This window comes from Anolis carolinensis, unplaced genomic scaffold (genome assembly GCF_035594765.1).
Source record: "Anolis carolinensis isolate JA03-04 unplaced genomic scaffold, rAnoCar3.1.pri scaffold_8, whole genome shotgun sequence".
NCBI classification, from domain to species: Eukaryota; Metazoa; Chordata; class Lepidosauria; order Squamata; family Dactyloidae; genus Anolis; species Anolis carolinensis.
In genome coordinates this window covers 14132376-14154149 of record NW_026943819.1, presented here as the reverse complement: position 1 = coordinate 14154149, position 21774 = coordinate 14132376, and the positions used below count along the sequence as shown (strand labels likewise).

Genomic DNA, 21774 nt, shown 5'->3' with positions numbered 1-21774 from the left:
TTAATTGTGTTGTCCTTAGTAGTGGTTCTACACCGGGAGCTATGCTTTTGCGCCAAAAACTTTGTTAAATGGGTGGATGACGATGTTAAATTGGTGGACCGGATAGCAAAATGTGCTATAACATGATGTCCCTCATGCAAAGACAAAGTTTTTGCAGTTTAATAAACCTTTTGCCATGTTGTTATGATAGGACCAATTGGGAAATGACATTTATAACCCAGGAACAAAAGGCATAGTGTAGAATATTAAATTTATTGGAACTCTGGCTGGCCACGGAGGGGAAAATCTCTCTGATGCTGAGCAGTGCATTGCATTCTGGGAAATTTAGTTTAGGCCAGGGCCTTTTGAATTCTCTGGCATAGGGCTTCCCTCTTCCCAAACTACATTTCCCAGAGTTCTATGCTGTTCCCAGAAGACACTGCTTCCTCTTTTCCCCTGGTCCTAATGGTGAGACTACATTAATATACAGAGGAAAGGCAAGGCACTAAGGCAGCCTTTTTGGCTTTGCTTTCACCGTTGTTTCCTTGCACTGAATATGAAATCGACTTTCTAAGATTTACAAAACTAAAACAAAAATGCATGAGGTAAGTTTCAATTCTTAAATTTTTGGTGTGGACCACATCCACATAGCGGATATTGTCTTGTAAGTGTGAATTTAATGAATTTGATCCGAATTATGAGGACTAACGAAAAATGCACACCTCTTACACACACACACATAGCTGGCTCCCAGTATCCACGAATCCTCTGTCACCTAGAGAATCTTTAAATCCACCACCTCTAGACTATGGAATGACTTGCTGGAAGAGATTCTACAGCTAGCCATGCTGCATTTTCAAAAGCTTTAAGGACTTATCTCTTCTTAAATCTAAAAAGCATTAAAAGGCTATCTCTTCTGGCAATTTTAAATTGACATTTTAAACTTTTATGTGTGTGAATGCTTTGTGTTTTAATCTTGTGTATATGTGTTTTAATGTACGTGTTTAAATGGTTTTATATGTTTTCGTTATATATTGTATTTTATTGGATATTATTATTATTATTATTATTATTATTATTATCATCATCATATGATCACATAAAGAAATGCTGTCTGACACCCTCCTTTCCTCCCTCCTCCTTTCCCTCTGCAAACACAAACACACATTTTATCAACAGAGCTAACATGATTGCTGCTCTGATGGTATGTTTTATTTATTTCCATATAGGTTTGATTCCATCGTAGTTTCTCATTTTTGCCTGATGTATTATTCATGATTTATACAATATCAGAGCACTGTGTAGGACACCCTCATTTTATTAGCTGTGCTATAATTTTCAGTGCCATGGGAAAAAAGCAGCCTGGGTTGTTTTGCTTTGGCTTTCTTTTCTCTTGGAATGTTTTCTACTTGAAATTGGTATTTTAAAAGGAGCAAAGGGTACATTCTATTCCTTAAGATGCTGGGATGGGAGTCTGACTTCTTATTAACATACTTACATAGATACAGATAAGTGAGGTGGTTAAACTGACAGATTGTGGGCATTATTTACAATGGAAAGAATCTTCCTGCTTAGAATCAGTTCATTGCAGCCAGGAGGACCAAATCTCAATGCAACCCCATGACATCTGTTATTAGCAACAGTACCCAAATATGTATGCATTAGAATAGTCCTTATAGTATGATTAATACAAATCTGTAAGGATGTTGTGGACATGTTAAAGATGGATCCATCAGTCTATATCCTATCATTAGTCCTTACTAAAGTAGAACTTAAGGCTATGGGTTGACTTACTATACAACAATTTGATCAACTGGGTCTACTGGGTACTCCCCATAGTAACCTATGGATGCGAGAGCTGGACTATAAGGAAGGTTGGGCGAAGGAAGATTTTAAATTGTAAGTTGCTCAGACTAATTAAGAAATAAAGTGAAGTGAAGTGAAGATAGATGCTTTTGAACTGTTGTGTTGGAGGAAAATTCTCAGAGTCCCTTGGACCGCAAGAAGATCCAACCAGTCCATCCTCCAGGAAATAATACCCAGCTGCTCACTGGAGGCAAAGATACTAGAGGCAAAGATGAAGTATCCATGCCTCACAGCCTCTGAGGATGCCTGCCATAGATGTGGGCGAAACATCAGGAGAGAATACTTCTGGAACACAGCCCGAAAGACATACAACAACCCCAAAGATGAAGTAGTGGCCACATAATGAGAACAAAGAAAAGCTTGGAAAAGATCACAATGCTGGGGAAAATGGAAGGAAAAAGGAAGAGAGGCCGACCAAGAGTCCTTGAAGGGACTGGCTTGACCTTGAAGGATGGCTGACAGGAAGCTCTGGCGTTGGCTGGTCCCTGAGGTCATGAAGAGTCGGAAGCAACTGAACGAATAAACAACTGGGTTTGGATGAAGTAACAAAATGCCATCTATTATTTTTGTTTGCCATGAATGAAGACATAAACCTTGGGATTATAAAGGCATCACTCATGCTTTCTCATCAAGTATTCATTACAAAAATAAGCCCATTGGGTCAGCTGCAAATATATATATCTTGGGGTATTTTAATCTAATGATTTTATCTTATATTGCTGCTATAGTCCCCCCCCCCCCTTCACCTTTGAAGTTGACTGAATGGCATTGGTGGTTGTTTGATATTATTACTGTTGTATAAACCTTTGTTTTAACTTCTGTTTTATCATCTTCTTGGGTTTTAAACTGTGTATATTGTTAATGTATTTGTGCTGTTACTTTTGTAACATTGTAAGCCGCCCCGAGTCCCCACGGGGAGATGGTGGCAGGGTATAAATAAAGTTTTATTATTATTATTATTATTATTATTATTATTATTATTATTATTTTCATCCTCTTGGCTTTCAGTATCTGCTTGGAAAATACCCTAGAGGTTCTGTGGTTTGCCTTTTAAGGGGACAACACAACTACACTCAAGTAGGACAAGAAAATTATTACTGGAAGGGTTACTGAAGCAATCTTTTGCCCAAGATGTCATCTAAGGGGATCTTCCACAACATTTGGCAGATTCCCTGGGTAGATCTGCTTTGAGACAGAAATTGACTTCTCCTCGTTTCATGTTGTTAAAAAAGCATCATCTCAGATTAAAATGGCCACAATGGTCATAAAACATGGTGGAAATAACCCTATGCCTTCTAGAGGTAAGTTTGAGGCATAGACATTATTTTATGTAGAGGAGCAGGTGTAGTAGAAGGATGTTGCTCATCAAGATCTTAGGAATTCATGTGCCCCTCTAGTCTTCCACCATTGCTTACCCATAGTTTATGATCTATTGTCTCCATGTTACACAGGTACCAAGATCAGCTTGGACACTGTGAATGTGCAAGCATAGGTGTCAGTGCTAACATAGGCAGTAACAGAAGGGATAGGAATAAATTGGCCATGGGCTGGTCATCTCTAGCAGGAGATAAAGCTGCCCTTTTTCTTTTGTCTTCATCCCACACACATGCTGCTCAAAAGTGTTTAACAGAATGCTGGAAGTCACCAAGTAGAATCTATCCTTGGTTTTCAGAGTGGCCTCCCCCAGAATGTGCCTAGCTCACTGTGCCTAGCTTCTCTCCCACTGCACAATATCCAAGAGCTAGGCACGGAGGCTCCAAGATCCTGAGACAGTACTTGCTTGTGATTCTCTGCCATAAGCAACCTTTCCCCTTTATATATGTTCCGGATCAGAGAGCCACTTATTCTCTGCTTCAATCCTAGTGAGTCTATCAGATCTAAATTCTTTTGTCATTGCATGCCACGGGTAATAACATTTTCCCATGCTAGAGTCAGTAAAAAACTTTATGATATTATTGACTTCGGCTCAGCTCAGAGCCAGTCCTCAGCATTATTGATTTAATGACTTCTGTTCTTCTTCTCCAACATTACCTCTCCATTTATTGGAGTTTCCAGGCCTCCAAGCTTTTTATTACATCACTGCTAGCTTATTTCTATGGACACTCTGCCATAAATTATCCACTGACCATTCCACTGCTGAACAAGGAGGGTAATAAACATGAAGAAATTCATGGAAAATATCCGTGCCCAGGCTACTCAAATCCTTTTGGTCTCAATGAATTCTCTCCTTTAATCTATGATAGTTTTTTAAAAAAGAAAAGAAAGAAGAAATGGTTGTATTTCAATGTTAGATCTGTGATTAATTGTCAACTTTCAGTTACAAGGTATGCATCTTTGGGGATTTCTGATACAAATTCAACATTTCTTTTTCTGTTGGTACAGAGCTTGGAATGATAAACTAGCATTCAGTAATGCAATTAAGAATTCATAACCCAGAGTTATGGAGCTGTAACTGTTTTGTATTCAGTAAGTCTATGGGGTTTTACTGTAAAACTGCATCAATCCCTCATCTATCATCCATCTTTTAAAAAAACAGCAGCTGGATTGGCTGAAGGAGGTATTTTTACCTAGTACAAGGAAGATGATAGTTTTATAACCCCCTCCAGCTAGTGAATGTCACCATCTCAACTGCCATTGCTCAATGCTGTCGAGTCCTGGGAGATGTACTTTTGTTGAGATACAAGCATTATTTGGCAGAGATGACTAAGACCATGTAAAATTACAACTCCTAGGATTCCATAGGATTGAGTCATGGCAGTTATAGTGGCATCAAACTGCATTAATTCTACAGTGCACCCAGATATACCATAGCAATCATGTGGTGGTAGTGGTAGTGATTTTTGTGGTGGTGATTTCTTGAGTATCCTTTTTCATGGAAGACTTACAACCTCATCAGATGGGGCAAATTCAGCAGCATGCACCAGTTTGCCTATCATTTTACAATGGAGCCCGCTGGCTCCCATCCAACAATGCACTGCAACTTCTGGTGAGGCTCTGTCATACAAGGGAAAAGCAAACCAACGCATGCCACTGCACGGGAACATGGGAGACTTCCCGTGATGCCTTGGATCAATGGGGGAAAGCCAGGTGATGGGCACTTCCCCCAATGGGATGGGGCCTCGGGTGAGTCGGGCGATGTAGGGCATAGGCTGACAGGCTCCCCATGGCCCAGACAGTCACTGCCAGAATCACCATGGCACGTTTGATGAGGTCACTAGACATTATATACACAGGTATAAAACAATAAAAACAGTATATACCTTAACAATGCAATTTCCACATGCATCCAGAAATAAAGTTAATAATTGAGAAAGTTTCAGTGTTCACCTGTATTTTTAAGGAAGCCCTAGTTCCACCTAGTAATAGCGCGCCATGCAGTCATGCTGGCCATATGACCTTGGAGGCGTTTATGAACAATGCCAGCTCTTTGGCTTAGAAATGGAGATGAGCACCACACCCCAAAGTCGGAGACGACTAGACATGATGTCAGGGAAAACTTTACCTTTAGAAGTGCTACCAAACACCTATTTCTTACAAATGAAAATGCTTATTTGCTTAATTTGTTGTGTAAATCTACACAGTTTTTCAACTGTTGTCAGTCCACTGCTTTTTAGAAACTTAAGTCTACATCCCTGCTACTTTAAGGGTGCATCTACACTGTAGAATCAATGCACTTTGATACCACTGGCTCAGTGCTATGAAATCCTGAGATTTGTACTTTGATGAGGCACCATGAGGTCACGGAGAGTTGGAAACGACTGAATGAATAAAGAAGAAGAAGAAGAAGAAGAAGAAGAAGAAGAAGAAGAGGAGGAGGAGGCGGAGGAGGAGGAGGAGGAGGAGGAAGAAGAGGCACCAACACTCTTTGGGAAAGGTCAAAAGTCTTGTAAAATGACAACTCCCATGAGTCCATTACCATGAAAATTAAAGTGATGCCAAGCTGTGTTAATTCTACAGTGGAGAAAGTGCAGGAATGCAGGAACCCAGGATTGTTGGTTCCTAAACGATGGTTTACTCAGGAGAAACGTCTGGCGTCGAGCAGTTGGTATACCTTAGGCATGGGCAAACTTTGGCCCTCCAGGTGTTTTGGACTCCAACTCCCACAATTCCTAACAGCACTTGGAGGGCCAAAGTTTGCCCATGTGAACTAGGAATTCTTGAAAAAGGTAATCTTTGTTAATTCAAGTGAGAACCTAATCTGAACTTATTGATTAAAGGCTGAATATGAATTTATTCCCATTTAGGCTGGCTATTTAACATGTAGGCAGGAGAGCTTTTTAAGGAATTAGTTTATTTTTTCTGAAGTTTTTAAAAATAATGTTGAATACTGTCTTATCTGCTTTTAATTATTTTTGGAATTTTATTGTGCATGTTTTAAATAGTTTTGGAACCTGCCTTGAATCCCACTCTAGGAGAAAGGTGGAATACAAATGCAACTAGAAAATAATAATATATTAGCTTTCTGAATCCCAAATAGTGTAGTGAAATAATTATCTTAAAATGTGTTAAAATATATTTTTAAATGTAGTTGGGAGGGAATATGTTTTTAAAAAGTGGAGATACGGTATTTTCTTTTTTTTAAGTGCTTTTACAGGAAGACCTCAATTGATTGGACCAGAGCCAGCCCTAGGTATTTTTCAAGTGTAGGTGAACAGAATTTTGGTGCCCCCCCCCCCCGCCAAACCAATAACTGAAAAATAAAAGTGTTGGATAAGCGAAAATGTTGGATAATAAGGAGGGATTAAGGAAAAGTCTATAAAACATCAAAGATTTTACAAAGTAAACACCAAAACATCATGTTTTACAACAAATCAACAGAAAAAGCAGTCTCGACTGCGCCCCGTATGTTTTGCGCCTGAAGCGACCGCTTAATTCGCCTCATTGTTGGACCAGCTCTGGATTGGACCAATATATCTCAAGTGCATGAAAATTCTCCTGTATTCTCAAAAAGTAATGAAGAGATATAGTTTTTTGCATCAGTGGGGAAGCATGAAGCTCTGGATATTCAGAAGTTCTGAATGAGACCGGCTTTGCAACGAGATCCAAAGTTATAAATGGATTCCAGAGAAACCTGAACCTGCTGGCAAAAAGCTGCTCTGAAGTGTGAGCGGCTAGTTACTTTTGTTTGCAAGAGCTTGTGTGTTTCCATTTGAAAGTGAGTACCCCAGTTTGAATTCAATAGCGGAGATTAGATACAGAGAGTCCAGGACTCCTGGGTGGATGTTTTCCGCATCTATTAGCAAGTCACACACTTCCTAGGATGCTCGGAGCATGGTGTCCTACCAGCTTTATAATTACCACTCTAAACTAGCTGGGAATAGATTTTTATTTTGTGAATAACACACAACCCAGTATTTTTTTTTACAGCAATCAAAGGACTGTATGGTGCCTGGAATGCATCCCATCCAGCCCCATCCTGGCAATGTGATAATGAATGTTTGGAACATAATGGATGCTTTTGCTACAACTGGTTTTGTTCTTCTCATATCCTATTAGGCCTGCACAGCAAGAGAATGGCCTGATGGGATTATAATTGGCCACAAACACAATGCACACTTTCATGGAATGCATTTTTTCTCTTTGACACCGAGGGCCATGATCATCCATCTACCACAGTTTTCTGTCACTTTCACTGACGTTAAGACAAATTAGTTGTTACGTGCTTGTATCTGTGAGGAGCTGGAGAAAGGGAATTATTCCACCACTTGGTGTGTGGATGTGGATGTGTGCGTGTTGAAGAAGCCAAACTGAATATAAAGTAGATACTATTTATTGACCAGCACTGTACAATCTGCAACATTTGGGTTTTCAGAAGCCATGAGATTTCAAATGAAGAGAGATGGGAAGATACATAGGAGATACAGTTCCTTCAGGCATCAGCGATATCTCTGAAATTTGCAATATGACCCATTCCCAATGGAGAAGATGTCTATTTCTGGTCCATGTCAGTGCCTAATGTTTTTACCCATAATTCTGTTCCTTTGCCTTCTTTTTTTGCCAGTCTGTGCTGTTTCTTTTTTAAAATATCCCTCTAGGAATATTGATTTAATATGCGTTTCCATCAAATGTTTATCTTTGAATGTATATTTTGTCCTACATTTTTGGAACAATCCTAAAGACAAGAAGATACACGTCTAACCTTGCTGGGTGGATTTTGCCTTTAATCCCAGGGTGCTTCCTAATGGGGCCTATTTTATTCTTTTAATGCCTGTTGTAGAATATGATGATTGACAGAGAATCTGATTAATTCAGAATGAAGTCATACAGACTTTGTGGGGCTAGGGCTGTTGAGGTTGGGTCAGTTGCAAAAGTGCAGAACCCCACATTTCCTTTTAATACTATCAGTGAGCTTACATGCCATAACAAAAGAATTTGGCCAGAACTGTTACCTAAATCTTAATTTATTGCAATGGTGGACAACTATGGAAAGCAAAGAGGTTGCTTCAACTTCTCAGGAGACCTTAGAAAGCTATATCCTCATTGCATCTGCATATTCTTCTTTATTTGTTCAGTCATTTCCGACTCTTTGTGAGCTCATGGACCAGTCCACTCCAGAGTTCCCTGTCAGCCATCGCTGCCCCCAGTTCCTTCAAGGTTAAGACAGTCACTTCAAGGATACCGTCCATCCATCTTGCCCATGGTCAGCCTCTCTTCCTTTTTCCTTCCATTTCCCCCAGCATCGTGATCTTTTCCAAGCTTTCCTGTCTTCTCATGATGTGGCCAAATACTTCATCTTTGCCTCTAATATCCTTCCCTCCAGTGAACAGCCAGGCATTCTTTTCTGGAGGATGGACTGGTTGGATCTTCTTGCGGTCCATTGCATCTGCACCCACAACAAAAATAAATTCCCTATGCAGCCAAATGCCATCTAGGGAGAATGAGGACATTACCAGTATGCTTTGAACATTTCTTGGAATCTGAATGGTATTTTATGTCATATAGAGGCAAACAATTTTAAAGAGGTATATTTTTTATCCCTGGGTGTTCAGATATGGTGGGAAAGCCCTCCTAGAGGTCATTTGGAGACATTTTTCAAGGAAAATGACCTTCCAGGGGCTTGCAAATGCGCTTTTGTTGATCCAGGTGTTACATTTATGCAGTCCAAATTTTGTTTACCTCCATTTGGTTCCCTGTTTTTCTGGATTATTGTCATGATCATTGTGTGGGTTTACTCACAAATTCACTTAGTTTTAGAAAGAGAACATGAAAGGCACCAACAAACATTTCTAGGGAAATTCTCCTTAAGCTAGACACCATTATCAGGATGGATCTTTTGCCAATTTCCATCCATCTTTTTTGCATTTGCTGCAGAGTATCCAAATAGAAATTTCAATTATGGCTGCTTGAACAAACCCATATTTGAAGTACATAACAGTTGAAAAATCCTGTTGAGGAAATATCTTTCAATCATTGTTTGTCTCTCTTTTTACTTTGCAGCAGTCTTATGTGTATTTGTGTGCAAATGTGCAGATGTCTGCCCACAGCAGTGGTGAGAAGTGTTGCTCTCTGACTTTGATTTCTGCCAGCAACCATTCCATTAAAAGGTACCAAATGGATATCAGACTGAATATTGTGCTAAGGAAATTCAAAACTGCATCTCCTGCCAGATCAGGAATGTAAAAGAATCTGAAATGAATGAACATGAAATGCTTTTTTCCTCCGTGCTGACAAACATGTCAAGTGCTGAAATGAAAGAGCAGATATATGGACATTTTTTAAAAGCTTATGCCAAAACCATCACTATTTCCCTGGTATGATCTATTTCCAGGCCTCCTTTAGCAGAACACAAATTTAATTGGAAATTAGATTCCTGTCATAACGGCCTCAGGTAGGTTTTAAATGTTTTGTCTCTGACTTCTGGATCAATTTGAATATCTGAGAACAGCAGAAACGATACAACAAATCTATGAAGCATAACAGGGGGCTCAGTTAGCATTGAATTTTATTTCATAATCATATCTGGAATAGTTTGCAAAAGAGTGAAAATGTGACCCCTGTCATTTCAGTTAGTGATGCACTGAATACTTCATCGTTCTATCTATTCTTATTTAGTTTGATAAAAGGGAGATTTGATAAGGGAAAAAGCTAAGAATAAAATGTTGATTTCTCTCTGTGTATAAAAACTTGGTACTGTTATATTATCTGGGCGGAGATCACTAGAAGGTGCTAGACAGAGAAGGATAGTCCATTTTATGTGGGTCGGGGGAGTGGAAAGAGGAAAACCATTTCCCCCATTTTTGCTGGTTATGTCTTCTCCCCCCTTCTCATATCATAAACAAGGGTTATTTCCACAACGGGGACTTGGGTGGGGGGGAATAACAGGAAAACAGGGGGAAATGGTTTTCCTCTTTCAACCCACCCTCTACTCGCATAAAATGGACTATCCTTTTCTGTCTAGTGTCCCCTAGTGGCCTCTGTCCGGATAATGGAACAGTACCGAACTTTTTTTCTCCAATGGACTACATCCTTTCTGATATCTTGCACTTCAGTTTAAACCCAGGAACATGTTGTAACTCAGCAAGTGGCAGAGGATTTTTCTGATGTTTCAGAGGATGAGGGGTTTCAAAGTGAGGAGTGTGGGAGGGATCAGAGAGAATTGCAGGCAATTGAGGCTGATGTTTTGGATTTCTGTGCTCGTTCCCAGGCAACACAAAGTGAAAGCTCCAATTCCCTTGTGAAGCAGCCTTGGGCCAATGGGGGATTTTCCCGGGAAACTAGATTAGGTCTGATAAGGCAAGGAGTGAAAAATAGATAAATGAGGTATTCTCAGAGAATCCAAAAATCCAAACACCTTGAAGGTCAGGGGTGTTTGGCATGATCTCATGGGCACCTGAATGGGCTTAAATTAGGTGGTTTGGGCTTTAAGTTTTCAGAGGAGACAACATTGCTTAAAGGATGGCTTTGCTGTCTCTGCTCTCAAGTTCATGATTCAAGTTTCCTGTTCTGGTTCATGTTTTTGTTTCCAGGGTTTGCCCTGGAAAAAGTTCCTGTTTTCAGGTTTATGGATTCATGTTTGAAGTACTGCTGTGGATTTTGTTTCTGTTAACTTTATGTACTTTGTCACTTTTGGATTTTCTATTCTGCTGGCCATTAGAAATGTCCCCTTTCTCCTTTTTACCTGGTTTCTTTAATAAACATTTTTAGACAGTACTATGGGACTTTGGTGTGGCGTTGAGTGAAAAGATGTTTCTGTAACGCCCCTAGACTGCGTGAGCACTGGAAACCAACACGGAGGCCAATAAACAATCTAATATCTTTATTAATGCAATAAAAGAATAAAACAAAAGTATCCAGAGTAAATAGTCAAGCAATTGTCCTTTTAGGAAAGATAAAAAATAGTCCAAATAAATGAAGTTATATGTCCAGTATTAGAGTCCAAAGTCTACAATCCAATAACCGAAACACACTCAAACTCTTTGGAAGTTTGAGTGGGGAAAGAGCAAGGATTCACCGGGAGATTCTTGAAGTAAGTCCAGACAAGGATTTGAGGCTAGGCAAGGTAATTTGTGGTGGATCTGAAATGCAGTCCAAACTTGAACAGGAGTGAAAACGCAACTCCCGGTCTACTCATGAGTAAGTGCACCGAAGGGCCGCTTAGGAGCTCGGAAACAAGGGACAATGTTCTTCTTTGATTAGTCACGTTGACACTGCGATAGGGAGAGCTCAGTGCAGAACTTTTATGGAAGTTCAAGAGCTCCCCCCAACAGGTGTTTAACTCCCCAATTGTTCCCAGAGAAAGTAGCTGTTTCAACATGCCTGCCTCCCCGAAACTTCCCAATGGAAACGGTTTAATTACAATAGTCTCTCTCCGCTAATCTCGCACTTCATCTCAGAAACTGCTTATGGGAGCGATGTGTTTTGAGAAAGGACTTCCTATCAAACACAACACAATCCGGGGAACCAGGCTCTGTTTCAAGGGCATCTGTAATTGGCTTTGGCATGAAAATGTCAACAGGTGACATCTGGAATGGAACAGAATCTTGCTGAGATGGGAAAAAACCCATATCCTCTTCAGTTTGATCTATGATGGCTGTGGGGTCATGGGTCAAAGGTCCCTGAGACATCACAGTTTCGGTGTTAGAGTGCAACAGAACACACCATAATACAATTCTCCCATAGGCAACAACATGTGTGCTGGTACAGCTGTACCAGAACCTTCTACTTTACTTTCTTGCTGCAAATGTTTGCAATCATAGGACAGGCCACCTGTCAATCACCATTAAGTTTGATTCCGCCCCTTGTTCAGGGCTCTGGGAGGGAAGGAGCCATTTTTAAGTTAGTCTCATTTAGGAAGCTCATCTATAGGACGTAGACCAGCTCGTCCCGTAAAAAGCTTCATATTTCAAGAGCACCAGGGTTAAAGAACACCAGGGATATTGACCATCCGAGGATACAGAACAACAGCACAGAAACATCTGAAAGCCTTGGCTGGTAGGTCCACTCAACAACCAGATACACTTGGGAGTTGGTAGTGGGTCCCAGACCAGTTAGGCCCAGATAATAGATAGCCTGGGAGAGGTTATAAGAGGGTTTTCATAGTTATTCAAAGCCAATCGCCTGTCCTGTGGGGACAAGACTTCTTGAAGATTTATTATTTGTTCGTCAATAAAGACTTTGTTATTTATTTAAAAGACTTCAAGGCCATCTTTTCAGGGAAATTCCTCAACAACCTTTCTTTAGGCACCCTGGCTTCCCGCTGGGCATAAAGCGTACGTCCTATATAATAGACAATCAGTTACAGGCCCGGCGTGTGACAGAACAGCATGGAATAATAAATATGGAATAATATGGAACATCATGGAATAATAATAAACTAGACTCAATAATGGAAGACACAGCCTCTTTTCCTTCTACCACTGTACCAACAATGAGTCTCATCTGCTGATGGCATGCCAAAAATATCGCAGTTTAGTCATCTTGGCTTTAAGACTTCATTTTCAAACACTCCAGGGAAAAGATCAGTTTATATATTGTTACTAGACCAACGTAATATATATAGCATATATTTGCTACATGCCCCAGGTCCCACAGTAAGAAAGGGTGACTCTTGCCACCTTCTTTGCCCAAATGTGCACTTTCTCCTACCCACTTCCCTAAAGTCATAGTTTTTTTTTTAAAAAAAAACACTACTATTAGTCAATCTCCCACCAATGAATCCTAGGAAATGGGAGAAATTTCAACTCAATCTAGTTGTGATCCAATGAAGTCTATACTGAGCTTAGGGTAGGCTGAATGTTGAAGTCCCATGGGGAAGATTTGGGGATAGCGCCCCACCTTCAGCCCCATGCTTCAGCACTATAGCCAAGCAATGCCCTTTCCTACCCTTTACTGGCTTAACTGCTGGTGGGATTGAAGTTGATGAATAATAACAATATATTGTATTCTTTGATGGGTTATTATAGGGGAGTGCTGGTGGAATGGATATGTTACAAATATAGTATGCATTTCTATAAAATAATATTATGAAATGAAGGTATATGTTTCTAAAACAGAAAAAGAAATGGTTGCTGCTTGAAATTATTCCTCCTTAAATCCCCTTCAAACAAACCAGAGAAAAACAAGACAGTAATGTTCTTTGTTGGTGCCCTTTGCTAGCTTTGTTTTCTTCCAGCACTTCTTTGCTTTCACTTTCTTCGTGGCATCAGCACCTGCTTAGTGACCCTAGACGAGCCCTGTGCTCACTTCTTCCCTCCAGCAAGTCATGTGTTTGCAACAAAATGAGATGCTGTCCTTTTCAGGGACATTCACACACACACAATATATATATAACCCTCTCCTGCCACCCCCCTTTTTCCCCCCTCTATAGATTTTGACAGAGCCTGTCATGAATTCCTATCCTTTGTTAAATTCAGCTCAAATTTGCAAAAAAGAACACAAAAAAGAAGGAAGGAGTGAGTGATTTGGAATAAAGTTAATGTCATCACAAATCCATAAGAAACTGAACCCTTGGGTACTCTTTGTTCTTATAAAAGCTCATCTGATTCCAGCTAAGACAGAGGAGATAGCAGGATAAAGACAGTTCTTTCTGCATTGGTGAGGTTATTAGATTGCAATCTGGTAGCCACAGACCTCTGAGGAAGTGCCATTAAGTTCAGTGGGAATGGGTATATAGATCTGTAGGGTTGCTGAGAAAATCTGATTTTCGTGTCTACCGTTTATAGTGTGGAAAATCAATGGTTCTCAAAATGTTGTAGCACTACAAATCCCATTCACCCTAGCCAACGAAAGCATAGGTGAATTACAGCCCCTAAACTAATGCAGCATTGCAGTTGCTTGTGCAGAGTGAATTGTGATCTTTTGGATACTAAGATATGTTGGGAAATGCTGCATGAACAGGCACACATGAATTCCTTCTTGACAGTTGCATTTATACAACAAGCAACAAAACATATGCAGACACTTGTTTTAAGGAATCTCAGATCATAGACCATGATTATTTTCTTGTAGGATTTCAAAGCGACCTTTTGCAATATGATACATAACGAAGTCAGAGAAAAAATGTAGGTGGGATTCCGAGAAATGCAATGATACCAAAAAGGGGAAATATTCATTTTCCTAATCCATTTTTATTACACTGTACAGAGTCCTGAAGTAAGTTTTAGTCAGGAAACATCAGCAAATGATGCACAAAAGAAATTTTCTTTAACTAAATCAGAATCCCCCCAGAAGAGAAAAAAGGATCTGAAACTCCCAGGTCCTGTCCTTCTTCAAATGGGTTTCATTTTAGAGTTCCACATGACTTCATTCCAAACTATTTCCTGAGAACTCCTGGCATTACCAAGGACTTTTCACTCCTACTTTCCAGGCCAAGTATGTTCTCAAATGAACTGGATCTCTACTTGGCTGTCTGTTTGTGTTAACTCAGAACTTGCTCAGATGGCCTCTGTCAGTAAGCACAGTTGTTATTTCCAGGGCACAGATTCAATACGATCAAGTGAGGGAAAGAGGGATGTTTTCACCAAAACATAACGATCCCAATGTTTAACAAGAGTAATATGCTAAGACAGTCAGTGTGGTGTGGTGGTTTGAAGTCAAACTATGACTCTGGAGATCAAGGTTTGATTCCTTGTTCAGCCATGGAAACCCACATAAGTTGGAAACAACTTCAAGGTAGACAACAACAACAACAACAACAACAACAACAACAACAACAACAACAGTTCAGCTAAAACACCATATCACTCTTACTATAAATCTTGGATAATAATAAGGAAAATCAAAGCAAAAAGAACTAGAAATAATTAATACTTGAGACATTTCCCCTTCTGGATGAGTCCTAAGTAGCAGAGCAGTTGTTGACTAAATTTACTCTAATGACTGGAAGAATAAGGAAACACTATAAATCAGAATTATTGATTATGTATACAGCTAGCTTGTTTAAATATCTTTTATTTTGCTATCTCTCATTAGGTGAAATGTGTGGCATATATAGTATGCATAATATTTGATTTTCCTATTTTTATATTTTATCTCATTAAAAAAATATATTCACATGGAACAATCCATGATGACTAGTCAATAAAACCATTCAGTTGTTCATTTATTCTTTCCCTTATTGATAGTATGAAAGAATGAATGTGAAGCTTATTTTTCAACCCAAAGAACAGGCACTTAATAACTTGGAACAGATTTAAATTTTGCACATGCAGTTGTTTGTTAGCAATAATTCTAAACTAAAATGTCTTATTATGCTTTAGACTTCATAGTGTGAATTCAGGAATACAGTCCTGTTCTAATTTTAGGGCTATAGCTCTGTAAACAAAACTGTTCTAGAAGCATGGAGGTCCCTCTGGGACAGTATGAGAAGACTCTTTCTGATTGGGAAATTGAAAGGAAGAGAGGTTCATTTGATTTACATTTGATTTAACCTAATTCACACTACCTAGACTGGCCTAATATAGACAAATAAATGGTTCTAAAGTTTTGTCTACATGAATAGTGAAACCCATGGCAGGCAAGAATCAGCCTTGTAGTGTCCACATGATAGACAGGACCTTCTTGCCCCCAAGGCCAATTAAACCTGGGTTGCTGTGAGTTTTCTGGGCTGTATGACCATGTTCCAGAATTATTCCCTCATGACATTTCACCCACATCTTTGGCAGGCATCCTGAGAGGTTGTGAGGTCTGTTGAAAACTAGGCAAGTGAGGTTTATATATCTGTGGAAGGTCCAGGGTGGGAGAAATAACTCTTGTCTGCTGGAGGAAAGTGTGAATGTTGCAACAGACAAGAATTCTTTTTCCCACCCTGGACCTTCCACAGATATATAAACCTCACTTGCCTAGTTTCCAACAGACCTCACAACCTCGGACGATGCCTGCCATAGACGTGGGTGAGATGTCAGGAGAGAATGCTTCTGGAACATGGCTATACATCCCGGAAAACTCATAGGAGCCTAGTGATTCTGGCCATGAAAGCCTTTGACAACCAATTAACATGGTTTTGCCCCAAGCTAAGCAAAGTCAGAGAATGCCCCAGAGTTTTTCCAAAGCTCTGCAGCAGCTCTGCACTCTGGGATAGTGTAATCTGTTGTGCTGGCTTTGAATCGGAACTGACCTTGTTCTGTCACGCGCTGGGCCTGTAACTATTGTCTTTTTGTATAGGACGTATACTTCATGCTCAGCGGGAAGCCAGGGTGCCTAAAGAGAGGTTCTTGAGGATTTCCCTGAAAAGGATGGCCTTTTGAGTCTTTAATGAAATAACAAAGTCTTTATTGATGAACAAATAATAAATCTTCAAGGAGTCAAATAACACTTCAAGGTTTCCTTAATAAACTGATGACTTTTCAATCTTGTCCCCAGGGGACAGACAATTGGCTTTGGATAACTGTGCTTTCTCTATAAGAAAATCCCCTTATAACCTCTCCCAGGCTGTCTATTATCTGGGCCTAGCTGATGTGGGACCCACTGCCGACTCCAAATGCGTCTGGGTATCGAGTGGACCTACCAACCAAGACTTGCAGATGTTTCAGCTGGGGTTCTGTGGATCTGTGATGCTGTTCCCTCTCCGAGGTTTCTTTGGAAACTTCAGGGCTGTTTCTCTCAGGAGCTGTGAGGCTGAGAGGCTGTGAGCTCTCAGCCAGAGCTTTTGAGACTTTTCCCCTGGAATTTCTGTTTCTGGTTTCTCGGATGTTCTATATACCCAGATGTGCTATATCCCTGGATGTTCTTGAAATATGAAGCTTTTCTACGGGACGAGCTGGTCTACGTCCTATAGCTTAGCTTCCTTAAGAGAGACAGACTTAAAAATGGCTCCTTCCCTCCCAGAGCCCTGAACAAGGGGCGGAACCAAACTTAATGATGATTGACAGGTGGCCTGTCCTATGATTGCAAACATTTGCAGCAAGAAAATAAAGTCTGAGCTTCTGGTACAGCTGTACCCGCACAGACCTCACTGTTCACACAGCCTTCCCACTCTCTCCAGTCTCCACAGTATGGGAACAGGGCATGGTCATCCTCCCTTGCTCATCCCATCACTTGTCCAAAAGAACCCCTGGTACAAAGAAGTCTTGGCTATCCCTGGGAATCAGTGCTGCTGCAAGACAGAAATGGGCAGTGATGCCAAACCCCAGGGAATCCTTCCCATATTGATGTGGCTTAAGAGCAAATCAAGACTGAATTCTCCCTAAAAGTAAAGATGACTAAACTGAGGATATTAGGCTTATCATGAGACAACATGACTCAATGGAAAGATAACAATGCTTAGCAAAATGGAAGACAGTAGGAAAAGAAGTATGCCACTTTACAAGCGGATTGATTCAATCAAGGAAGCCATGGACCTAAGGTTGCAAGATCTGAATAGGGCAGTTCCTGACCATGAATCTTCAAAGTTTCCCATTCATACTGTCAGTGCCAAATCGACAACAAAGATTTTGCAGTCTTCAAATTTCATCCGTTTTTGGTGAAAATCAACTAAAATTACATCGGTGAAAATTGCACACAAAATTGGATGATAGTGCAGAAAAATTGCACAGAACTATACATGTGATCGATTACCTCTTTAGGATGGATTGTGTCTTATCTCACAGGCTGGTCATTTATTGTGGTGGCAGAGCACTTTGTGACATCTTTCTCCTTTGGGTTGAGTGCAACCCTATGTGACCAGTCTCTTCCCTTGTGGAAGAGCAATCAAACCTTGTTCAAATGAGATGTGAATAGTGTTCCACAGAGTTCTATTCTGGGCCCTTTCTATTCTGTAAAGGAAACATGTTTCTTTTTTTACTCTTGTCTTTTGTTCCTCATATTGAGGTTGTAGCTAAATCATGGGGGTTTGTCAGAATCCAACATTTTTTTATCTGCTTCCTTTACATCATGCTTTAGTCATTTCCTCATCTTGATTATTGTAATCTTCTTTTGACTGGTCTTCCATTAACTTATCTTAGTCACTTGGTTTCTATTCAATGTTCTGCTGCAGAGATTACATTTTTTTGGACCATCATTTTGATCACGTCACTCCACTGTTTAGTCTCCATTATGTGTTGCCTGCTTCTTTTAAAAACTTTTTATTTTAATAAACTTCTACCTGATATCATTCCTCATATATTTTCTGTCTAATTTTTCATTACTACCATGTTTATATTTGGTGTAGAAGGAAAAGTGAATGCACAAAGGAAATGTAAGAAGAATATTCCACCACGTTCTCCATGCATAGTAGTGCTTAAGAGCCACCCTACCTGCAGGCCTGATTGCCATATATGAGTGATGAGTATGGTAATTCGTCTATTTACAGATCAGTTTCCAGGAGCAATTTTCAGCCTGTGGCTTCACTGTAAACTGCTTACCCAGGATATTTGCAATGCTTGATACCTCCTCTAAGCCACATGGATAAGTGTTTGGCTAGCTGAAACTTTAATGACTACATAATTGCAAACAGCCAACAATGAATAATGGATAGGAACTACTCTTATTTGTTTAAGAGCCTCCTACTACTGATAATGAGGTAAGAATGGATATTATCCCAACTATTTATATGAACCATTTTGGGTTTCAGCTGCTGTTGGAGCAGCACTTTGCTTCTTTCACCCACAAACCTTATCTCCTTTTCTCCCACTCATCTTCTCTCTCCCATGAATCTGACTTACAGTGCAATCATTTGAAGGATGTCTACACATAAATAAGCACCGCAGAGTTCTATGGTGTTTACTTTCAGCACTTCAAAACACACTATTATGAGTAAGAATCAGAAGCAGGACCTAGGTCATAGTCTCCCATTTTGTCCTCATTCACCTAACCCAATACTCAAGCCACTACACAACCTTAATATATAGAAATTCAACATATTGTGGGGCATAAAAATGTTCAATGTCTGCAGGTATATTTATTGGTGCAGATTCAGTGGTGTTTCACAAGACTCCAAACCGCAGAAAACATATGTCAATGTAAAGCAGAACATTTATTTTGAGTAACTGTTAGCTTTCTTCTTCATAAAATATAACCAATACAAACATAATAGATTTGTTTTGACAATTTATGTCCCAGCTGTTTTTATTTAAAGAAAATTCTACATATTTCTATATAGAATTTAAGACTTTTCAGGTGGCAATTTTGCAAAATGACAAACTTGAAAATGCAGACATTTTGCAAAATGACACAGACTCCTCTTAAAGGGCCACACAATGAGTAAAGATAACAAACAATTATTAAATGATATTCTGAACTTAGGAACACTTAACTTCAGTGTTCCTGATAAAAATAAATGTCTTTGCTTCAAGAAAAGGCAAAAAATGCGAGAACAGAAAATAATCCGGATTATCCTGCCTGATAATCCGGCTTAACTCAGTGAACTAAAGTTTACTGAAACTATAGTCACGCCAAGCTACAGCACAAAAAGCCAGGAGAGGGCCAAACGCACGCCCATAGTGAGAGCAGGCAACACCATTGTCCAAAAGCCAAGCCGAATCCAGATACCAAAGGATAGCCAACCGGGAATAGTGAAGTCGCCGTCAAAAGCCAAGCCGAATTCAGGAACCAAAAGGAGAACCAACCAGGAGTAGCGATTCCGTCGTCAGGAGCCAAGCCGAATTCAGGAGCCAAAGGGGAGCCAGGAAATGCCAAGCCAGGAACCAGCGAAGCCATCGTCAAGAGCCAAACTGAATCCAGGAACACAAAGCTGTACAGCCAGGACCCAAGCCCAACAGGAGAACAGGCAGCAACAACCCAATGTCCAAAACGACACCTTGCCTTCTGCAAGGAGTCTGTACTTCCAACTCCACTTTTAACTTATCGTTATCTGACAATGATGCCTCTGCCCTGTCATCATTATCCACAGCTGATCTTGATCTCACACGTGAACCTCACCCATCATCCCTCCAGTCCCTCCATCTTTGTTCAAGACTTAGATCTCCCCATGTCCCTGGTGTATCAGTAGCTTCCCAATCCCCTGATGCATTCCCAGGAACTGGCACACATTTGCTTGAGTCCAATCTGCAGCACTTTCCATCTCACTCCCAGACCCATAATTCCCAGAAAAACCCTCAAATGTTTCATCTTCCGTGGGAGCAGTGAGTAGATCCCGGATCTTCTTCCTTTCCCTTTCCTCATCTGACTCTTGCTCCCGAGTTGACCTTTTAGTTCCTCTACTCTCTGTTAACCCATCTTCTTCCAGCATTGACTCCTCATCGCTAGAGAACCCTTCAAACATTTCATCCTCAGAAGGAGCCATAAGTATTTCCCGGACCCGCTTTGCTTGCTGTTTCTCATCAAACACCTGCTCACCATTAGCCCTTTTTCTCCTGCTAGCAGTTCTACTACTAGTAGTATTATTGCCCCCTGGCCCAACTACAACAGTATTAATTCTGTAACATTGTGTGATTTTGGGAGGCTAGTATGATAAAAAGTGAGAAGAGACTCAACATATATGTTATTGTTCAATACCTCTATGTAGCCATAATTGTGGCCTATTGCCATGCCTTACATACTCTCCCAAATTTATTTTACTATTTAGAAATGAGGAGCGTGATTATTAATATTCAAGGAAATGTGCAAGGAACATTGAATCTAGTGGGAGCTATGACAATAATTTCTGTCATTGTTAATATTTTTATATTTATAAGGCATTGTGTCAAAAATACACAAAATATGAACAGTGTAATATCACAGAGGCATTTATATCTGGAATAGGTATTCAGTAGAAGCAGCCCAAAAGAGTATTCCTTTAAGATAATAATATGCCATTGGTAATATAAATTTTAAGAGCTATGAAAATGTAGCTAACTGCTTCTGATATGTGCAACAGTGACACTTTAATGCAGAGGAGAACAAATGCTATGTACATCTGAAAGAACTATAAACATATGGTGTAATTTTGGAAGAATATTGTTTAAAATTAGGCATAGTATGGATCATAAAATATCTGTAACATCAGTTGCAATTCTGTGGAAGTGTGTACAAGATTAGAGTGAGGAAAGCATACAGAGTTTGGGAGGTTACATTAGTGATGAAAGCATTTCAAATTCCACCTGTTTTGTCAAATATTATTCACAAGAGACAACTTGACAAAATAAATTATGGCATACCATGCAAAAGAATAAAATTATGCAGATCAGGTAATCTGGGCTAGATAACCATTTTTTGGACATTTAGCAACCTTTTATATCATACTGGAATCATATTACGTATATAAGAAGACAATGTTCATCTACATGATTTCTCTCTCGCTCAAGAATCTTTTACTTGCTTTTACTTAATGCAGTTTTGTCCATTGTTTACACTGTTCAACCTCATGCACACTTTGTGGTAGACAGTTTGTCTAGTTCTGAGTTAGGACTGGATGCAGCTGTTCATACGGTCATTCTACTTTTTCCTGAGCTTGCTTGGCTTAGTGGCAAATACTGGGCACAAAAGAGATGGTGGTCATTGCTTGACACATCTGCTGATGTGAAGTGGGATGGCACAAGATTCACCAGTTCTATCTTGGCCAAATTAGGACATCTT

At 39.9% G+C, this 21774-nt stretch overlaps 1 long non-coding RNA gene across 2 annotated transcripts in view; it reads left to right on the top strand.

Moving 5' to 3' along the window:
- LOC103279677 (uncharacterized) overlaps positions 1 to 10987 on the top strand; it is a 61722-nt gene extending 50735 nt beyond the window's left edge. For both annotated transcript variants that reach the window (XR_506921.3, XR_506920.3), the window contains one exon: positions 9283 to 10987. This is a non-coding gene — a long non-coding RNA (uncharacterized LOC103279677). The remainder of the gene's footprint in view (positions 1 to 9282) is intronic.
- Positions 10988 to 21774: the final 10787 nt, after the last annotated feature.